The sequence below is a fragment of the Hippocampus comes genome, unplaced genomic scaffold (assembly GCF_001891065.2).
Source record: "Hippocampus comes isolate QL1 unplaced genomic scaffold, H_comes_QL1_v1.1 scaffold36, whole genome shotgun sequence".
Lineage (NCBI taxonomy): Eukaryota > Metazoa > Chordata > Actinopteri > Syngnathiformes > Syngnathidae > Hippocampus > Hippocampus comes.
The window spans coordinates 3166929-3186230 of NW_017805695.1; the positions used below are offsets into that span (position 1 = coordinate 3166929).

Below are 19302 nucleotides of genomic sequence, written 5' to 3' on the forward strand. Positions count from 1 at the left end.
TCAGAGACGCCTTGAACCAATTCTTCAACCAACACACACACACACGCACGCACGCACACACACACACACACACACACACACACACACTAGTTACGAAATACAATGACACACCACATATATAAGCAGAGTATAAAGTCGAGTCTACTTTCTGTCACCAAATTGTCAGGTGCGACATGGGCATGTAATAGAAAATCCCCTCAGTCAGCTGGAACGCCCAGTGAGGCATTGCACGGTCTGCCGAATTCCCAAACATAGAAAACTCGACTTGCCCCGGCATGTAAATGAAGATGCGACCGTTTTTATGTCGAGCACATATGTGCCTGTCTCCGAAAATAGTGTGTCGAAAAAAAAAGGCACAACACAAGACCATGAAAATCTCATGGGTATTGATTGATTATGGTTTTGGTGCCCTTGATAACTTTGCTCACACAGGGCCTGGACGAATTGCTGTTCTAGGCAGAAAAAATTATTTCTAAGTTCGAGTATTTGTCTGATTATTAAATTGTAACCAAGGATGGAAGCTGTAACAGGACAACAAACTACATGCCAGTAGTAAATGAGACACTGAATGTTTTCAAACATAAGAAAATTGGCCTTAAGGAGTGGCCTAGTCAGTGGCCTGACCTCAACCTAACTGAGGTGCTATTGATCCTCAAAAGAGCAATTCATGCCAGACACCCCAAGAATATTGCTAAACTGAAACAGATTTGTCAAGAGAAATCACCCAAAGCTCTTTCTGACTGTTGTGCAGATCTAACCAAGGAACATTTGGTTGAAGTTAGAGCTGCCAAAGAAGCCTCAACCAGTTATTAAATCCAAAACGTTCACACTTTTTCCACCCTGGATTGTGACATCAACATGTGTTTGGTTAAAAAACAAACAAACAAAAAATACTCAACACAAATGATTTTGTTTGTTCTTTTTTATTAACGCTGTTTGTCTATTGTTGTGAACATCCTATCACATTTTAGGACCGGATTGTGCAAAAATTCCAAAGGATTCCCATGCTTTTTCTTACATCTGTAGCTGAGACAACCGTGATGTTTGAAAAAAGATATCTATAAATTTGATAGACCTTGTCACTGTCAACTCTGAACCCACAAAATTCAGGCAGCAGAGAGATTCCGGGGTGAAGGGGCGGTGCGACTCTGATTTTGGGGGATGGAACGCCTTGCTCACGAGTACCCTCACAGTGTTCAGAGAGATTATTAAATTTCAATGTTTTATTTATTTATTTTTTAGCCACAGGAAGATTTGAACCCTTGACCTTCAAGCCCTTCAGCTGACTGACTGAGTCACTGCTGAACAGAAAGACCTGGGCCAGAAATCCAAACTTCAAAGCCAAGTAATGTTGACTGCTCATGCAAAACAGAGCTGATAGAAGAGAGATGGTCTCCTGTGACTAATTTAAAGCTCATTTTTATCACAGATGACAATTGTATCTTCTGCTGAAATAGAAATGACGTTGCACCCCAAAAAGTTTGGTGGTAAAATGACACTGTAAAGGACAAAATGGTCCAAAAGGTAAAGAGCAAGGGTTCAAATGTGACCAAGTGATTCTGTGTCATGTGCTCTTGCTTGCCTCCTAACCAGCAATTTGTACTTTTCCTTTAAATATTTAAACGTTGGAAATTTGGAAACAAGAATATCTCTGGTGTCTAGTCGTCATTGCAAATGCCTACTCCATTCCTACTCCAAAAATATTATTATTCTTTACTAGAGGAAATGTCTGAAATCCAAACAAATCCAAGGTCAATGCTTTCATTTGCTTAGGAATGCTTTGATTGCGTTTGTGACCTATATTTGGTTCATGATCATTTTTATTTGGTTCTGAAAATGTCATTGGCTGTCATATTTCTGACCACAAAATATTTCTCGTTATCTGTGAAGGTAGAAAAGAAGCATTCTCATGTTGTTGTAAGGATCACTTTATCCACCACAGACAAGTTGTTTCATCCAAAATAAAGTAAATGTGAATCATATCAGACGGTGGTTGGTGAAGAATTTCAGTGGTACCTTTCCAGCACTGTTGGGATGCATGAATATCACCACTTGAGTTTTGAGGTTAAGAACTCGGGGAGTTGTGGGAGTATCCATTTCCCAGCACAAACCACTCAGCCTCGTTTAATCCCCATGTTGCCTCTGCTCCCAGCAACAGCTCCAATCCTGTCCTCTAGGTAGGGCACAGGGCAGCCCTCAGGGGTCAGGGGTCATGGGTCAGGGCAGTTCTTTCAGCTGGACAATAGCCAAGCGCCACCTGGAGTAAATCAGTGACTGTCTCAGGCGATTGGCCGTGACAGCCACCATTACCGGAGCCAAATAAACGTAGCAGAGAAAAAGGATTGGTGGGTAAAACCTACTAGACAATCCTGCAGATGTCATTCATCAAGACTGGCAGCGCCGAAGGTCCGAAAGGCCACAGCTCACCTCCCCCATGGGTGCCTGTGATTGTTGGATTGCACAAGGTGAAGGGTGTCCTAAGAAGGCACCTATCATTGGTTTTAAAGTGAGTGTGCAAGTGTATGTCGGGGAGAGTAATTCATATTTCATAGGATTTGTTTCACGCTCATCTTGTGAGCTGTCCTGTCCGTGTGTCACTTAGTCTTAAGAAGTAATTTGAATGCCAAGTGCTGAAATGCTAAAAATAGTAACCCGAGTGAAAATAGTACATATATTGATAAGAATCACAAGATCAGACATTTTGCCCTTATTTTAGGGCACTATTTGGAATGAGAATTGAGAAAACCTTCATACATAACAGTTGATATGAGGGTTGAATGATTCATTGCGTTTGCAATATAATCGCCATTTGATAAGACATGATTTACTCATCGTAAAAACTGCAATTCAAATCGTCATTGAGACGCGGGGCGGAGGGGAGGAGGGCGGCAGAGACGGTGTGAGCATGCAAAGAGGTCATTACTCTCACTTAAACCTACTGCCGTAGGTGTGCATCATTTTCAGTAACTTTTCTGTCTCCGGAGGCGAGTATCTAACATATTTTTCCCCTCAAAAGGTTAAAAAACAAAATTTCATCGTGTATGTGTGAGGGTGGGAAACTCGTCTCTGGGTGTGAGTGTGTGGCTGATAAATATATCGTGTGAACCACCACAACAGCTGTGACGCACATGTAAAATGAACTAAAAGCGTTGACTTTGATTGACATGTCATGATGTATGCACATGGGGCGCTGCTGGGTGGTGACTAACCAAAACACATCCTCCGGTCATATGATTTGAAAATGGAAGCACCCTGTTTCCATATATCCATCCATTTTCCGATCCGCTTTATCCTCACAAGGGTCGCGGGCTGTGCTGGAGCCTATCCCAGCTTTTTTCAGGCAGTAGGCAGGGTACACCCTCAACTGGTTGCCAGCCAATCGCAGGGCACACAGAAACGAACAAGCAGTCGTGCCCAAAATCACACTTATGGACATTTTAGAGTGTTCCATTAAGCTGTCATGCCTGATTTTGGAATGTGAGAAGAAACTGGAGTACCCGGAGAAAACCCACGCAGGCATGGGGAGCACATGCAAACTACACACAGGAAGGCCGGAGCTGGAATTGAACTCTACATTTCTGTATTGTGACGCCGACGTGCGAACCAAACCCTTGTGAGGGTAAAGCGGATCGGAAAATGGATGGATGGAATTATGTTGTCAGGGTGAATGCTTTTCAGACTTCATGTGAAAGTATTTAGTAAGTTTAAACCTAGAATTGTAGTAGAGAAATAAACTTTTGTCTTTTACACTAATTAATGCTTTGTTTGCCTTTATTTTTAATATCCTATAATCTAATAGATCTTTTTTATTGTAATAAAGATTAATTCAATGATGTTTGGTGAAAAAAATATATACCTGTATCTTGAAATGGATCTTGAAAAAAAAGAATCGGATATTATCTCGTAATCACAATTTTTAGGGGAGGAAAATAATTGCATTCGATTGTGTTCCATGATCTTTCAGCCCGAGACACAGTACAATAAAACACACACACAAAGGGGATCAATAAAGATTTACAAATGCTGAAACCAGCTTCTAATTCAAATCAGAATTTCTAAAATGCTTACATGCTACCTTGACACACTGTTTTGTGTCATAGTCACTTGACAAACCTTTTAATTCCATAAAAAACTTTATTGAACATGAGTGATGGGTAAACCAATTGACGACAAAGCTTGCTCAGCAGTAAAGCATTTCTCCAGATACCACATGTTGATCTACTGGGGTACGGCCAAGAATACTGGCTTGGAATTTCTGAAAATCTCATGTAAAACTTCCCTGACAGACTTCAGAGGCAAACCATAATCAAACAAAACAAATACGTGTCAAGTGAGGCTTAGAAGTTGCCGACATTAAATGGATGCTTCCATCACAACAGATAAGATGATGTCTGCTGTTTTTCGACTGCACATTACCAACATGGTCCCACACTTCCCTTTTCTGACACATATTGATGTTTTCCTCTCACCTTGAAAGTGGTTTTGTGATGTGATTTAAGGTTTCAAGCAAGTGAAATAAAAATGAAAAGGTTTTTGGTCTCTTTCTGTTTTGATATTTCCACTGATCTGCCTCGGTTACGGGGGAGGTGTTGTTGTTGATGGATTGCATAGTTGCCGTAATTTCCCATAGTGGTCAGTCTGGCTTTATCTGAAATTCATTGTTGTGGGTTTATGCTGACATCTGCAAAATGTAGTTGAAGATCGCTGTGTGCTTCTGCTATCGAGGACTACACAGTGTTCATTGGATGCAGGCCTGAAAGGCCAAGGGAAAATTTGATTGAAAAAAAGATGGTTGAGACAGAAATTCTAAAACCCATAGGAAAGGGTAATTTAATCTGATCCTTTTATTTTGTACTATTATTTCAAAGTAAAGGTTCATGGAAAAATGTGAGGGAGGTAATTATCTTTGTGCTAACACTCCTTGACTTTAATGGCAAACCTGCAAATATTCCCGAGGCACTTCAGAAATGTTTTCATAAAAGATCAAATTCTAAGATTATGATGTCAATATAATCTTCCAAAGACCTTCAATGTGTAAATAGTGCGCCATGATACACTTACACACACACACACACACACACACACACACACACACACACACACGTATACACACACACCCACACAATCACACACACACACACACACACACACATAAAAGAAGTTGTGTTGTTGTTTTTTTCCCCTGCGTGAACCGATCAAATTTTAACTTCACCACTTTCCGCCTTCGCAAAGGCCCCCAGAGTGCTATTTTATACTCTGAAACAGACGGATGAATTTTTGTCTTCGATGAAATAAAAGTGCCACCATTTGTCTTTGCATGTCTTTGCGTGCCTGTGCGCACACTCGATGTGGTTGTAAATGTCATGAAAGGAACAGAGGGAGGTTGGTGATGGAGAGACGTTAGCGGTCACATGTTGGCTGTTTGGTGGATGATGGTCAGGGGTTTCTCTCCCCTCCGTTCCCAACCCTGAGCTACTCTGTTATTAGGGTGACAGAAATGTCCTGTTTAACCCCAAGTGGCTGTGTCAGCTTTAATAAACCAGGCACATGTAATATTTCAATGCCGTTTGGACCACCGTGTCACACTATGGAAAAAGAGCTTCACGCAAGGAGAGAATTATTGGATGAAATCTGTTCGAGTGTTTGTGTGTATCCGTCTCCGTGTTTTTCCAGGTTGACCTTTGTCTGTATTTTAATATGCATCTCAGGTTCTGGGTCATGTCATTTGATTTTGTCTCATCTACAGTACATCGGCCTTCTATAAAATAATTACACTGAAAAAAATGGTGCGTTGGCTTTACCCAATTTTATTTCGTCAAATGGTTGCACAAAATATAATCAACTGGATGCAGAGATATACAGATGTGTATATATATATATATATATATATATATATATATACACACATTTTTTTTAATAGACCACAAATCTATTTTCAAAAATGCATCTAGACCCAGATGATTCTATTGTGTGTAGCCACATGTCAAATAAAATCAACACACAATTGTTTTTCAGGGTATGATTGAAAACAGAGAAATTGTGTTACTGTAGTGAGTCACTTCAAAATAAAATACATGACTTCTGAATTTAATTCTATCCTAATCCTATGTGACCACGCTTGAACTCAAAACACTTGAATCTCAAATCTATTTTCCCCATTCCAATGAATGGAAATGCAATTAATATGTTCCGCACTAACTAGATATGAACAGAAAGCGCTTGCGAACTGCAAGGTAAATTTGACAACAGAAAGCACTCAAAACTAAACGGCAAAAATCCAAACACATAAAACATCATGCAGTCCAAAATGACTTGAAAACAACAAAAAAAAAATAACAAGAATATAGTGAAACAATCCGAATGTGGGCAAGAGGTCTAGAAAACATTACTAGAGCATAAACAGCAAGCAAGAGCAACAATCCAACAAGAGACTCAGCAGCTTGGCAGTCCTTTAATACCTAGCAGGCTTGATTGGAAACAAGCTACAGGTGCACCTTCTGAAGAGGCACGCCCTCCACTCCAACTGGTGCTGTAAACAAACAAAAAACATCATACTTTTCCGGATGTAACAAGCTATCTGGCATGTTGCTCTTTACTGGATCAACCAAGAAACATGAGTAAGATGCAATTAAATGTTATAGAGAGGGTTCAACAGCAAATAAATAGTATAGTGGAAAATTATAGTCATGTTGAATTCTGTGTTGTAATGAATACCATGTCTACTACTAATTGAGCTAAACAGACAAGTGAAAGGTTTTCTGAGATGGCCTTACTATTGTTGTAACAGCAGTAATGTTTTTTTATCGCGCCTGGAAATCATAGCTCACTTATCGCTGTGTAAATGTCAGCCGTGCACCACTATATTTCCAATAAACAGAGCCTAACAATGACTCCCAAAGCTTAGTGGGCTGCAAGAGGTGTCAGAGTAGAGGGGGTGGGGTCATGAATTTGCAGCCGCCGAGTCTTTCAATTGGAACATGAGAAATTTATAGAGCCTTGCATAACACAGGCTAAATTGCTGTTGAGGCAGAGCATGTGGAAGAGGTGAAGCAAAGGCAATTAACACCGCTGTGTGATGTATGGGTGAGCTGAATGAATGGTTCTAGTTTTTCCCTCAAGGCCCATGTATGTATACGCACACACACATTTTCCACCTGTTACAGGTTGTACTGTGCAGAAGCGCAGCACATTTACCACCGCATTAATGAATGCCCAACGCATCCACCTGTATCCACATACAAACAAATATTTCCGCGCCTCTCCACGCTCACAACATGAATCATTTTTGTGACCTTGGGTCTGAAAACTGAAGAAATATTTTTGTACTTTTTCCAGGCTTCATACATTATTACTCCAGATAAGCAGAGTCTGTTCCGTTCTCTACTACTCGCCAGTGTTTACGGGTGAGTTTTATATATCCACCGTCTGGTATGCGCACACTTTGCCACCCTCCATATGCTGTCGATTAGGCTCTTGGGTATCTGCAGTGATGCCAAAACACTCGCTCATGAATCACACTTTTTTTTTTTTTTTTTTTTTTTTTTTACTACTCCCCTCTTCCACCAACCCTCCTCCGGCACGACGACCAGGGTGTGAACTCCCAGCCCTGCGAAACCACACATTGCTGTCCAGCCAGCAGTTAGGAGGGAAAGTGGGTCATCGAAAAAAACCACACTGCAGCCTTGTGAAATCAGAAGGAATGTAAGACCACCTTGTACTCTCGTGGTTATGTTCCTTGCTATGGTCTAATCATATATCGGTCGTAATAGCGGCAGTGCAGCAGCATTAGTTGTTGCTCAGCAGCGGATATTATTTCATTGTATGTGTTCTAAGAGTGCCAACTATTGTCAAATCATAGGCTTGTATTTGGCAAATGCTGTAGTAAGCTTGATGTATTTATTTTTTTCAACAAAACGTGTAACATGTGTTTAGTGTGGCTGAAACTGCACTTAACGTTGAAACACTAAAATTGTACTAAAACTTGCTCTCTTGAATTTACAATCCTGTAGTGGGTATTGAGCCCGTGTTTTTTCAATCACACCAATTATTGAAAATTGAACCAATCTCTGCAAATTACTGTATGTGTTTTCTTAGAACTCTGGCCAGCCGCAATTTTGCCCATTTTTTGTCATTTTCCATGAGTTTTGCCCATCAAATTTGTCCTTGAGTTGCACTGAAACCTCTTAACACTCTCTAATCAATCAAATACGTTCCTTGCATCGCACTTTCACATGCTTACTCACTTGTTTACAAATGACACGTGATAGCTGTCATTGAGCAAAAAATAAATTGAAAAAAATCATTGTTCGTGCTCACAAATTCCTGAATGTTCTCTCTAAAATGGGTAAACGGTATTGGGCATGTTCAAACAAAAGTCAACAATTTACTTAACAACGTTTCACCCGAAAAAACAGCCAGAGGAGAAGAAGGGAGGGTGTTGCATCCAGATCAGACAAATTTCTGTTGTCTTTTGTCATCAAATACAAGCTAACCTTTATGGGGGGATTTCATGCATTTGCATGAATTTATCAAGTCCATAAATAAGCCAAAGTTAAATGTCTCAGATGAATAGTGAGTGTGAGAAGAATTCAATTAGAATCGAATAGAATAGAATCTTTGATGCCAGCAACGGAACCATTGTGAACAGTCGCCTTATTGGTGTAGGTAAATACATAAAGCTACAAAACTTAAATTTTTGGTGTCATTGTTTGTTCTTTTCTTTCAGTTCTCAACAATAGTACGATACTGTTCACTTTCTGAGAAATTTGCTATGCTTGAAATTTGTCATTTTAAAATAATGCACATTTGCTGCTGCACCAAGTACTTTTTCTCCATAGCTGAAATTTCAGCTCTATTTACAAAGAAATCACTTTTTAATTGGCTTGTTTTGGCAAACTCTCTTGTGGTGTTAGGTTGCACTTAATTATGGGATCAAAGCATCTGCTTTCATGCATTCCTTTTAGAATGGATATACTTGCTTCTTTTTGTACCATTTTTAGTGCAACCCTCTAAAACCGTAGCAACTTTTCAGAAAAGCTGCCGCAAATGTGATTTTTCAACCAGCAATCCAGAAACAGATGCTGGCGGGACTGACTGTTTGGGGCATGGTCCTGAAGCTGAACATTAAAAAAACCATTGGTTTATTGGTTTATGTCACCATCCAGTTGACTCAGCTTTGAGATTTAAAACTACAGCAACATGCAGCAGGAGCTTGAGTTCCACTGTGTTGGAGGCTCACTGGACCAGGGCCTTGCTGGCCGCCTTTGTTTCCAACTTTCAGCTGTGCCCACACACACACACACACACACACACACACACACACACACACACACACACACACACACACTCACTAACATGCGCTCTAAGCCCATTTCCCAAAATATCACTTGCGCACTAGACGCTTGCCTTTGGTTTCACTTCTACTCTCACAACGCCCCTGCCTCTTTGTCGTCGCTTCATTCCCTGCCCCCAATCTGATATAGCCAATCATGAATTTGCATTTCCTTTAGATTTACCTTTGTCTTTTGGAATCCCAACCCACTACCACCCCCACCATCTCTAACCACTGGTATGTGGCCCTTCATTAATCGGCAGTGCCCCCTGAAATGAGCCCCCTCCACCCCACCCCAGCCCCCGTTTCCCAAATAGAAAAACGGGCCAGTGGGGCTTTTGCTGGGAAAAGGGGGACCTACAGTTCTCATTAACACACACACACACACACACACACACACACACGCACACACACACACACACACACACACACACACACACACACAATTCCGCTGGAAGCTTATTCTGTCCTATGGCCTCATTAGCATGGTCCCCTCACTTGGGTTCTGTGATGCATTATTAGTCCATGCAGGGGAGCTGGCGCCTCTCTTTTTGTCAGAGCCGTCTTTTAGAGATGCAAAATATGATACCCTTTCATTTCCCCTCACTACCCATTGCTAGTACTTTAGTCCAGAACTCCTCCCTCTTCAAAGTCCTACGATGAGCTCCATCCCAGAACAGCTTACACACTGAACCCACTCCAGCTCATATGAAAGAAGTTCACTTGATCCACAGGCCTATGCCAGGCCTGAACAAACTTTGTGCCAGTCTAGACTATCCACTCCACTGCCTCTGCTTGTTCATCAGATGCTGACGAAACTTGAGGCGACCGGGTCTCGTCGCTCTGTCATAAGGCTCTCAGCTGAGTCAGTCTTAGCCCTCAGTCTGCCACCCAGACTGTGGTGGACTGAGCCCAGTAGCTAACAAAGCCATAACAGCTTTTCTTGACTTTGCTTTTCGAAAGGTTTATCCAAACTCATGATGATGAACTATGAGGAAACCTTTTCAGCATCTACTGTTACTGCATCGGCTCAAATCAGAGGGCATATACGAACTTGCCATGGAAGCCCCGACTAACGGGAATTGGGACAGAGCTCACAGGCATGTAAAGTCCAGTCAGTGCTGAGGTATTTTACAATCTCAGATTATAGCAAACATCAAATATTGAACCCAATCAGCCTACATCAAATGAGAATTTAAATTTAGCTCGACATCTTATTCCTACAGTGGCACCAGAATATTTTTGTATTTCGTAGCCTGATGGATTTGATTGAATTTTGATATTTTGTTCACATATACGGCATGTGTATTCATTGACCAAAATGTAAAACCATTCATTTGATTAAATGACATTGATTAATTTGAAGGTCTCTGGTTAATAATGTTATGGTTTTAATAGAGCCCCACCACAATTAAATACATCAATGACGTCTTACATTTCATGTTGTCTCGCAGACCTAAAAAAATGACTTTGGTGTTTCACAGGGTTGTCGATTTCATTTACCTATAGCTTTCCAGATACAAAAAGGCATCGTTTGCATATTAATTTCACCAATAGAATCGGTACCATACATCAGTATCCTAACAGGGCTTTCTAAATCCCATCAAACTGGCCATTCATGTCAGGCTTCTTTGCTCTGCGGTGTCAGTGGGCTCTATTGTCCATTTCCCTAAACCTCTAAAAAAAAAAAAAAAAAAAAGACCACTCTCCCACAGTTCCCCCACATCTGACATGGCTGACCTTTGTGTCAACCTCCTGCACCTCAGCCTATGACCTCTTTTCCAAACTGTGAAGTCGAGGTTCCATTTTTCCATGACCGCTGCATCATGGGAAACACAGTGAGCAGAGAAAGAGACAGAGGGGTGGGGTCACATCTCCAATCAGTGATGTAAAACAGAGCCATTGTTAGTGTGGTAGACAAAAAAAAAAGATTAATGCAACAGAGTGTTGGAGAGATGAAAGGGGAGAAAGGGGGAGGAGAAAGAGCAGAGAGAGAGAGAGAGAGAGAGAGAGAGAGAGAGAGAGAGAGAGAGAGAGAGAGAGAGAGAGAAGCAAGAGAAGAATGAAGGCATGAGAAGTTTTGTGAAGTGTTACAGAGTCCGTGGAGTCTGTTCCCTGTCTAGGAGAGGAAATCTAGTGTGTGTGTGTGTGTGTGTGTGTGTGTGTGTGTGTGTGTGTGTGTGTGTGTGTGTGTTGGGGGTGGGGGCACTGAATGAGGGGCAGGAACTGATGAAGTGTAGCTGGAGTGTGTGTTGAAGGAGGGGGTTCTGGAAATATGTTATGTAACCTTCTCTCTGGGGGAAAAAAGTGAGGCGAAGGTCAGCAAGGGAGGAGAGAAGAAGAGGAGAGGAATGTCTGATGTAAAAGGGGGGGAGTCTCGTTATGATCTGTCAGTGCCCTTTTTCAATTTCCTTGCCTATTTCAAGACATTAACAACTTCCTACTCATTTCGCTTCTTTAATAAGTACAAACAGTACAAGTAACAGTACAAACTTTTCTCTATTCTACATGTCGTCCCATATTGGACTTGCTTTTTACTTGGGTCATATCTATCACAATCAATCCAAAGTGTGATATGCAGTTTATAAGCCCCACCAGATTAGTCAGTACCTGCTGTTTTATCGCCGTGTGACGCGAACAGATCGATATCAACATCATGTGATTCATCAAGAAGTAGTGCAGCCATCTACAGTATTTAGAGCAGGAGTCTGGATTGTTTTTACACTTTTGCGAAAGCAACAGCGTGATGAAGACAAGTTACAGGTATATGAAAACCATTGCAGACAAACTCTGTTTGCAATCCGCCAGATGTCACGCAATATTTATTTAGTGGCTTGTTTCTCACATACTTTGTTCCCCCCCCCACCCCCTTAATAGCAGAGTGGATTAAATTAATGAAGAAAGTGTTGAATTGATAGGACATACAGTAGTTTGATCACAATGACTAATATATTTTAACCAACACGAATGTATATATGGTTCCCATTAAATCATCATTAGTTAGCTCACAGCTGGCAGCTACACGAATGTTTTAATTCCACCCTGTCACCTCCATGTTATCTGACTTTGTCTGACTCAACTCAGATCTCATAAACTGTCAGCATATAAAGTTACTCAGGATTTTCTCAAAGGCCTGCGTGATGGAACGCACTATTTGGCCACGGACTGGACACATCCTGCCAAACCGAGCCCTCCTTGCTCTGAATGAGCTCTTGTGTGGCGCGTTTTGACACTCTTTTATGATGTGGATGTGTAGAAACTGCTGTGAAGAAATGAATCAAACTCCAGGGGCGAGAGGGGAGGGGCCCTTTGATTACAGTTAAACCACGGGTTGTATTGAATAACTGATCTTGGGTGGTGTCACATTATTGAGGGATGTGTAATGTACTGTTTCATCCCTCAGGGGTGATTTAAAAAGTACACTGTAAAGAACAGCGGTTTCAAACGGTCCTCAAGAGCCGCTTTCTTGCATGTTTGAGATGTTTCCCTCCTCCAACGCAGCGGAATCAAATGACCAGCTCATCTGCAAAAGAGCCTGATAATGATCCTGATCATTTGAATCAGATGTGCTGGAGGAGGGAAATATCTAAAGCACAAAAGCGCCACCCCAACCCACCCTGGGACTTAAGTTTGAAACCCCTGCTAACAAAGAAACCCAATTATATAATTATGGTTGCATTATATCATCTTGTCGTTTTGCTTTTGTCTTTGTAATGCTTTTCAATCCAAAATCACATACTTTGTTGTCACTTTAAAGACGTTTCAAGCACGCATTGCAAATCAATAACATGAGCATATGCTTTCTCCTGATTGACATTTCATTATTCTGTGTGTTGTATCGCTCCACAATGTTATTGTGTTTTATTACGGTACAATATGGTGACATACCGTAAAGAATTAGCACACAACTGGAATTTGGCACACAAGTGGCATTTTGACATGATCATATATACTCATATATTCATCCTGGTAAAAAAAAAAAAGTTTCTGTGTACTGTGTTGGAATGATTTGATTATTCATTTTATGGCAGGACATGTTTTTCAAGCTATCGTGGCAACATTTCAAATGATGTTTGTCATCTACACCCTCGGGTTGGACACTATAGATGGTTATACAGATGGAACGGGATAGAGTGGCCACATGAAAACCATTACAATCTTATTTCAAACATAAATACGTGCAAATACCTTTGAGGATATACATATTCCTTCCTTCCTTTCCCTACTCGTGCCTCAAGGTGCAGTTCTAAAACAGCAAAAGTTGTAACGGGGCTTTGCTAAGCGGTCAGCTTGGATTCATTAAAAGGGTTCAGAGGAGGGGAGCGGGACTTGGGTCCCATCAGTCTCTGAATGCTGTAACATGACAAGGGAGGAGAGTTGGGCTGTGAGTGTGAAGGCTGGACTTATTCGCACTGAGCTGAGCTTCACGGCCCATAATTAATGACTTCTGATGGAGGTGGAGTCGGACAATAGGAGCTTTTCAGCAGGACCGAGGGGCCCTCATCATGGACCCATACTGGCCTGTCCTGCAGGCGCATTGTTGCACTGCTCTAACTTTTGCCAGCTGGGCCATGTGGAAAACTCCAAAGCAAAGGGTCCAGAGACAGTACCCACATTGGTGTTTGCGCAGTTATGCCTGCACAAAACCGCAGGATTTATGATTTGGGGTCTTAGAGGTGGTAATAGTGACCCCAAAATCCATAACCTGTCTTTTCTCACATGCAGACTCTCAGATTAACCGATTATCCACAGCTCACTAATATGTTGTATGTTAGCTGCTTTTTAAGTGTCCCCCCCCACATTTCTTTGATGATTTGGTGTGACTATGATCTTGACCATTCTAAAAGGATTCGAAATGAAATGCATTGATTCAGCTCGTGTGCATTTTATTCAGTACACTTAACAAACACTAGGGGTCACTATTGAGTAAAGTATGCAACTGTGCTGCCACCCGTCATCATTCATGACTCAGGATTCACCAGCCCTGTTTTCTGTGTTAGTTTGTGTAATGATGGCTCATCTGACCCCAATCACGGTTTGTCCTATCTGATTTTATTTCTTTTTTGTTTTAAACTGTGTGTTTATGTGTTCTTCCCCTGATCCTGACAGTGCATGCCCCACAAAAACAACTTAAAACAATGAATCATCATATAACGTTAACTGTAGTGAATTTATGCAGAGGCTACATTTGGGTGAGGGAGTGACAGCCACACAATTTTGTTCAAATGTGTCACTATATTTGTATTTGAAATAAGCATTTTATTACCCCCACAATGCAGGTCTGATGCCATGAAGGAGAAATTACGTGTTAAAGACAGAGATGGTTCATACCAAGAAACGAAAAAACATATTTTAGAGAGAGAGGCTATCACCACAGCGTAAAAGATTGAAATTAACAGTGTTGTCAGAGTATATGATGACATAATAACTAGGCTACGGCAACAACACAGAAGTAAATAATTTGGGATGTACGGATACATTTACTGTCACAGTATTGGGACTGTAAAAATACTCTGATACGATATGCACCGATACCACATCACCCTGACATATACCTTCAGTGTAGGAGCCATTTCAGCTGTGCATGTGTGTGTGTGTGTGTGTGTGTGTGTGTGTGTGTGTGTGTGTGTGTGTGTGTGTGTGTGTAAAGCAACACAATATTTTGTTCAATTAGTTTTTATGTTCTACTGGATGCTTACGATTTGTGTTGTTTGAGGTTAAATCATGAACATTGAACAGTAGCATTTGCACGGTGACATCTTAGATGCATTCGATAGGAATTACCTATGGTGACAGGGGAAACGGGGTGGGACCCGAGCCCCTTAATCTGCCCTCTGGAAACGTTAATCCCATTACTGTGCAAGGGAGCAAGAGCCCCAGGATGCTCGAGCAGAGTGGCCACAGCCCAGCGACAAAGCTCACTGTTGGCCCATGATGTGGGAGTTGACCTCCTGAGATTCGTTTTCCTGGAGGTGTAACAGTAGCAGCGGTAGTCACAGGCTGCATTTATCGCACACTAAGGACTGAAATATTTCCAAAGGGACCTCCTACTGGTTACATGGGTCATGTGCCTTATTAAACAGGTCTCTATTTTAAGAATGCTTTATTTTATGGCACAGTGAGGCTCTTTGAAAGAAAAATGTAAGTAGTTGAGCAGCTGTCTCTCATAACTCAACGAGCAAAGATACGAATTAGTCACGTTCATTTGCCTGTATGGATTTCTGTCTAAGCAGCCCGAATTATCATTAACACCTACAATTCAATAAAATTTACCTCAGGGCGGCGCAGTGCGTAGCGGTGCCTATGTCTGCCTCACAGACACAAGGTCCTTGGTTCATGAATTGAAAACTAAAACTGTCCATATAGGTGCAAATTTGACTTAGAATGTTTGTTTGGATATGCCCTGAGACTGGCTGGCGACTATTCCAGGGTGATGCGCCCAAGTTAGCTGGGATGGGCTCCAGCTCACCCGTGACCCTCTTGTGAAGAAGCCGTACAGAGAATCGATGGATGGATGTTGAGCCCATCTAAAAACATATTCTGTATGCAGTGTAATATTGTTTTTTTTTTCTTCACTCAGACTCAGTGTGTAGTTGGCATTAAATTATTTCATTTATTCACAGTTAAAGGTGGCTTTATTAACACACCTGTCAGCTACTTTCAACTGTAGAATAACTACTACATGTTTACTAGGGTGTATCAAGTGATGAAATATTAGAAACACGTCAAGCGACAACTTCAAAATAATCTGGTTTAAAGTAAGCCTCTCTGAAAATAATCCACAGTGAACATGATTACCATTTTAAAGCAGTTGTTTAAGTATTAGATTAGTTTGAGCAGCATACCAGTTATGTATAAACATGAACAATTTCTGATGCTTTTTGAACTTGTCATCTCACTGACAACTGTCGAGAGTGTTTCCCACTTGTCGCATCAAACGGCTTTGTGTATCTGAAAGTGAATGTGTGTGTGTGTGTGTGTGTGTGTGTGTGTGTGTGTGTGTGTGTGTGTGTGTGTGTGTGTGTGTGTGTGTGTGTGTGTGTGTGTGTGTGTGTTTGTGTGTGTGTGTGTGTGAGACTGTGTGTGCTTGTGCATGTTCATTATCTGCAGCAACATGCCTGCCTTCCCCTTATGTGTGGATGTGTTGGCCGATGTGCCAAAGGGGAAGGTAAGCTCTGTGTGGTGACATGCCTCACCTGTGTGCGTGTGTGTGTGTGTGTGCGTGCGTGCGTGCATGCGTGCGTGCGTGCGTGCGTGTGTGTTTGAAAGACAAAAAATGTGGGAATATAGAGGGTCTTGTGTGCACATGTCTGGGTCCGTGTCTGTGCTGGTAAGGGTGAAAAAGGAGAAACATTGTGTGTTTTTATGAATGTGTGTATCCTTTTAAGTTGCACATAAGAGGAGGCTCACAAAATTCTCCTTAGTCCAGCTGTGTCTCTTTTTAGCCGCACTTCCGAAGCTCATCAAGTTCGCTTTTTTTACGCCTACCTCGACTCTGTTCACATTGACACACACACACACACACACACACACACACACACACACACACACACACACACACACACACACACACACACACACACACACTTTTCGCTTTCCCCATCAGTGCACTTGAGAAGATCTGGGTCTACCGCTGCACATCAAAGCCAGAGTGAGAGGAAACAGCCTTCGTAAAGACTGTTAGGAGACCCCCCCCCTCCTTCTCCTCCTATTGGGACCCCCTGTTCATCTCTTTTGTTGTGTCACTTCTTTCTTCTCACCCCTCCTCCTACTACCGGTACTCTTTTCCCCTACCTAGCCTATGTATGTAAAAAGAAGATGATTGCCAAGTTCATAAAAGGCTTCTTTCTGCTTTATTGTAGAGCGGTATTGTCGTATTGGGTTGGGTGTCGGATGAGAGTGTGAAAATCACGATGCCCGCACACTTGATACAAGGCCATCCTTTCACCCTAAACATGTGTCACTGAAATGGGAATAATTTAAGTGATGGAATGTTTTATTGAGCAATGAGGCTTTCAGAAAAATGCCCAGGTGTCCCTGATTGTTTCAGTTGAGTCTTCACAGATACTGTATCTAAAAAAAAGCAGTGAAATAACTGCTCTCAGTGTTCCTACTGAATTACCATTTTTGGCATTAAATTTACTCACCCCGTTGTCCTACTTAATTTAACACAACACTTTATCACGCAACTAAATTTGACATTCATTTCTTTCTGGCTGGTGGGCTTCTTTCTTCCCGCGCAGGCTCTTTTCCTTGTGATTTTTTTTTTCTAAAGCCCTTTTTCAATGGTTCCAAGAGGTTTAAACCCCACCCGGTGGCCAATTGACCTGGCTGTATTTAATACTGTACGTTCAAATGCATATATGGATTTTAGTGTCAAATAAAAGCACTGCTTTTGGAGGCACCGCCCTATAACAATGTATGGATATGTACTAATAGTTCATGGCTGTAAATAATGAATTACAGTCACTGAGGTTTTGCCTGAGATGAAATATTCAATGTTGTGGTTAAACAAGTTCATTTGAAGAAACAAACAGGAACCTTGAAGTCTTATAGTCATAGTCACCAGTCATAATAAATACATGAAGCCACTACAGGAAAGCATTAACTTCTTTTTGTTTTGGTTTTTGTGCATGAGCGATGGTGGCTTTGCAGACATGCTCAACTGCACAGGATGAAAACAGAAAACAAAATGATCATAATAAACAACCAAACAAAAGAAAAGACCATTGTTGACAAATGTAAACAAAAACAATGACATATGCATGTACTAAGGAATGAATTTAGAAAGAAAGGTCTCGATGATTGTTGTTGGTTGGTGCAGATTAAGAGCGTACTGCCTGGAAGCAAAAGCCACATCAGAACATTCAGCCACAAACACAGAGAGGTGAAGCGTTGTGTTTACAGCAAAATAGTTACAAACCTGCGTAATAATTGTGCTTCTCCCTGCAAATGTTGTGTTGCTACCACATCACATACAAAACCACACTACACCATATAAACTTCCTGTATCTGCAGTAGAAAATACCACTGAAAGATCACATAAAATAAGCATGCACGCAAATCGGTTTCTCTGTTATTGTTGAATTCCAACTAAGTTTATGTATCTATGTGTGTGTGGGTGTGTGTGTGTGTGTGTGTGTGTGTGTGTGTGTGTGTGTGTGTGTGTGTGTGTGTGTGTGTGTGTGTGTGTGTAGGCGCGAGTATACATGCGTGTGCGTCTTTTGTTTGCGTAACAGCATTTAGTTACATTTGCATGTCTTTGATTGAGTAGAGTTAATGCCCGTGTGCATATACTGTAGCATCACTAAATCATGGACCAGCTCAGTGTGAGTGAACCGGGACAGATGAATGAGAAAACATACAGTACATGCTCCCCAACATCAGACTGTTTATTAAGTCGCCGTTTACTCCCTGTGAACACGATGATGATCTAGTGCTGCCCAGCATAGGACCCTCTCTTTGGGCGGCTCATGTGCCACAGACCATCAATGGATGCATGAGTAAGACATTGTTTTGAATGAGCACAGGCTGCACTGAGTCTGCACGAAGTGGATTGACTCATTCATGGACTGTAAAGATGGGACAGGAGAGGGTTTGAGGAAAGTTGTGACAACAGCAGAATTCACACGCAGCCACAATGCATCTAGTGGCAGTCGTCCTGTGCAGGCTGTCCATGAAACGGGGTGCATGCTGTAAGAACAATGATGTTTGTCACTGAATGACCGGCATATCATGCGCTTCATTTAAAATAAAATATCATGAAGATAAGATAACCTTTATTTGTCCCACACTGGGGAACTTTGCAAGTCAACAGCAGCAAAAATGTGACTTATACTCCAGCGCGACTTATATATGTTTTTTCCTTCTTAATTATGCATTTTTTGGCTGGTGCGATTTATAATCCGGAGCAACGTATAATCTGAAAAATGCGGTGTGGTGTATATATATATATATATATATATATATAT

The 19302-nt window shown here is 41.5% G+C and overlaps 1 long non-coding RNA gene across 1 annotated transcript; it reads right to left on the reverse strand.

Moving 5' to 3' along the window:
* Nucleotides 1-1892: 1892 nt before the first annotated feature.
* LOC109523067 (uncharacterized) lies at nt 1893-13668 on the reverse strand. The gene is made up of 3 exons (XR_002169692.1): nt 13520-13668; nt 2361-2442; nt 1893-2257 (listed from the first exon to the last, which is right to left on the reverse strand). It is a non-coding gene; the product is annotated as an uncharacterized LOC109523067 (long non-coding RNA).
* Between the last annotated feature and the right edge of the window lie 5634 nt (nt 13669-19302).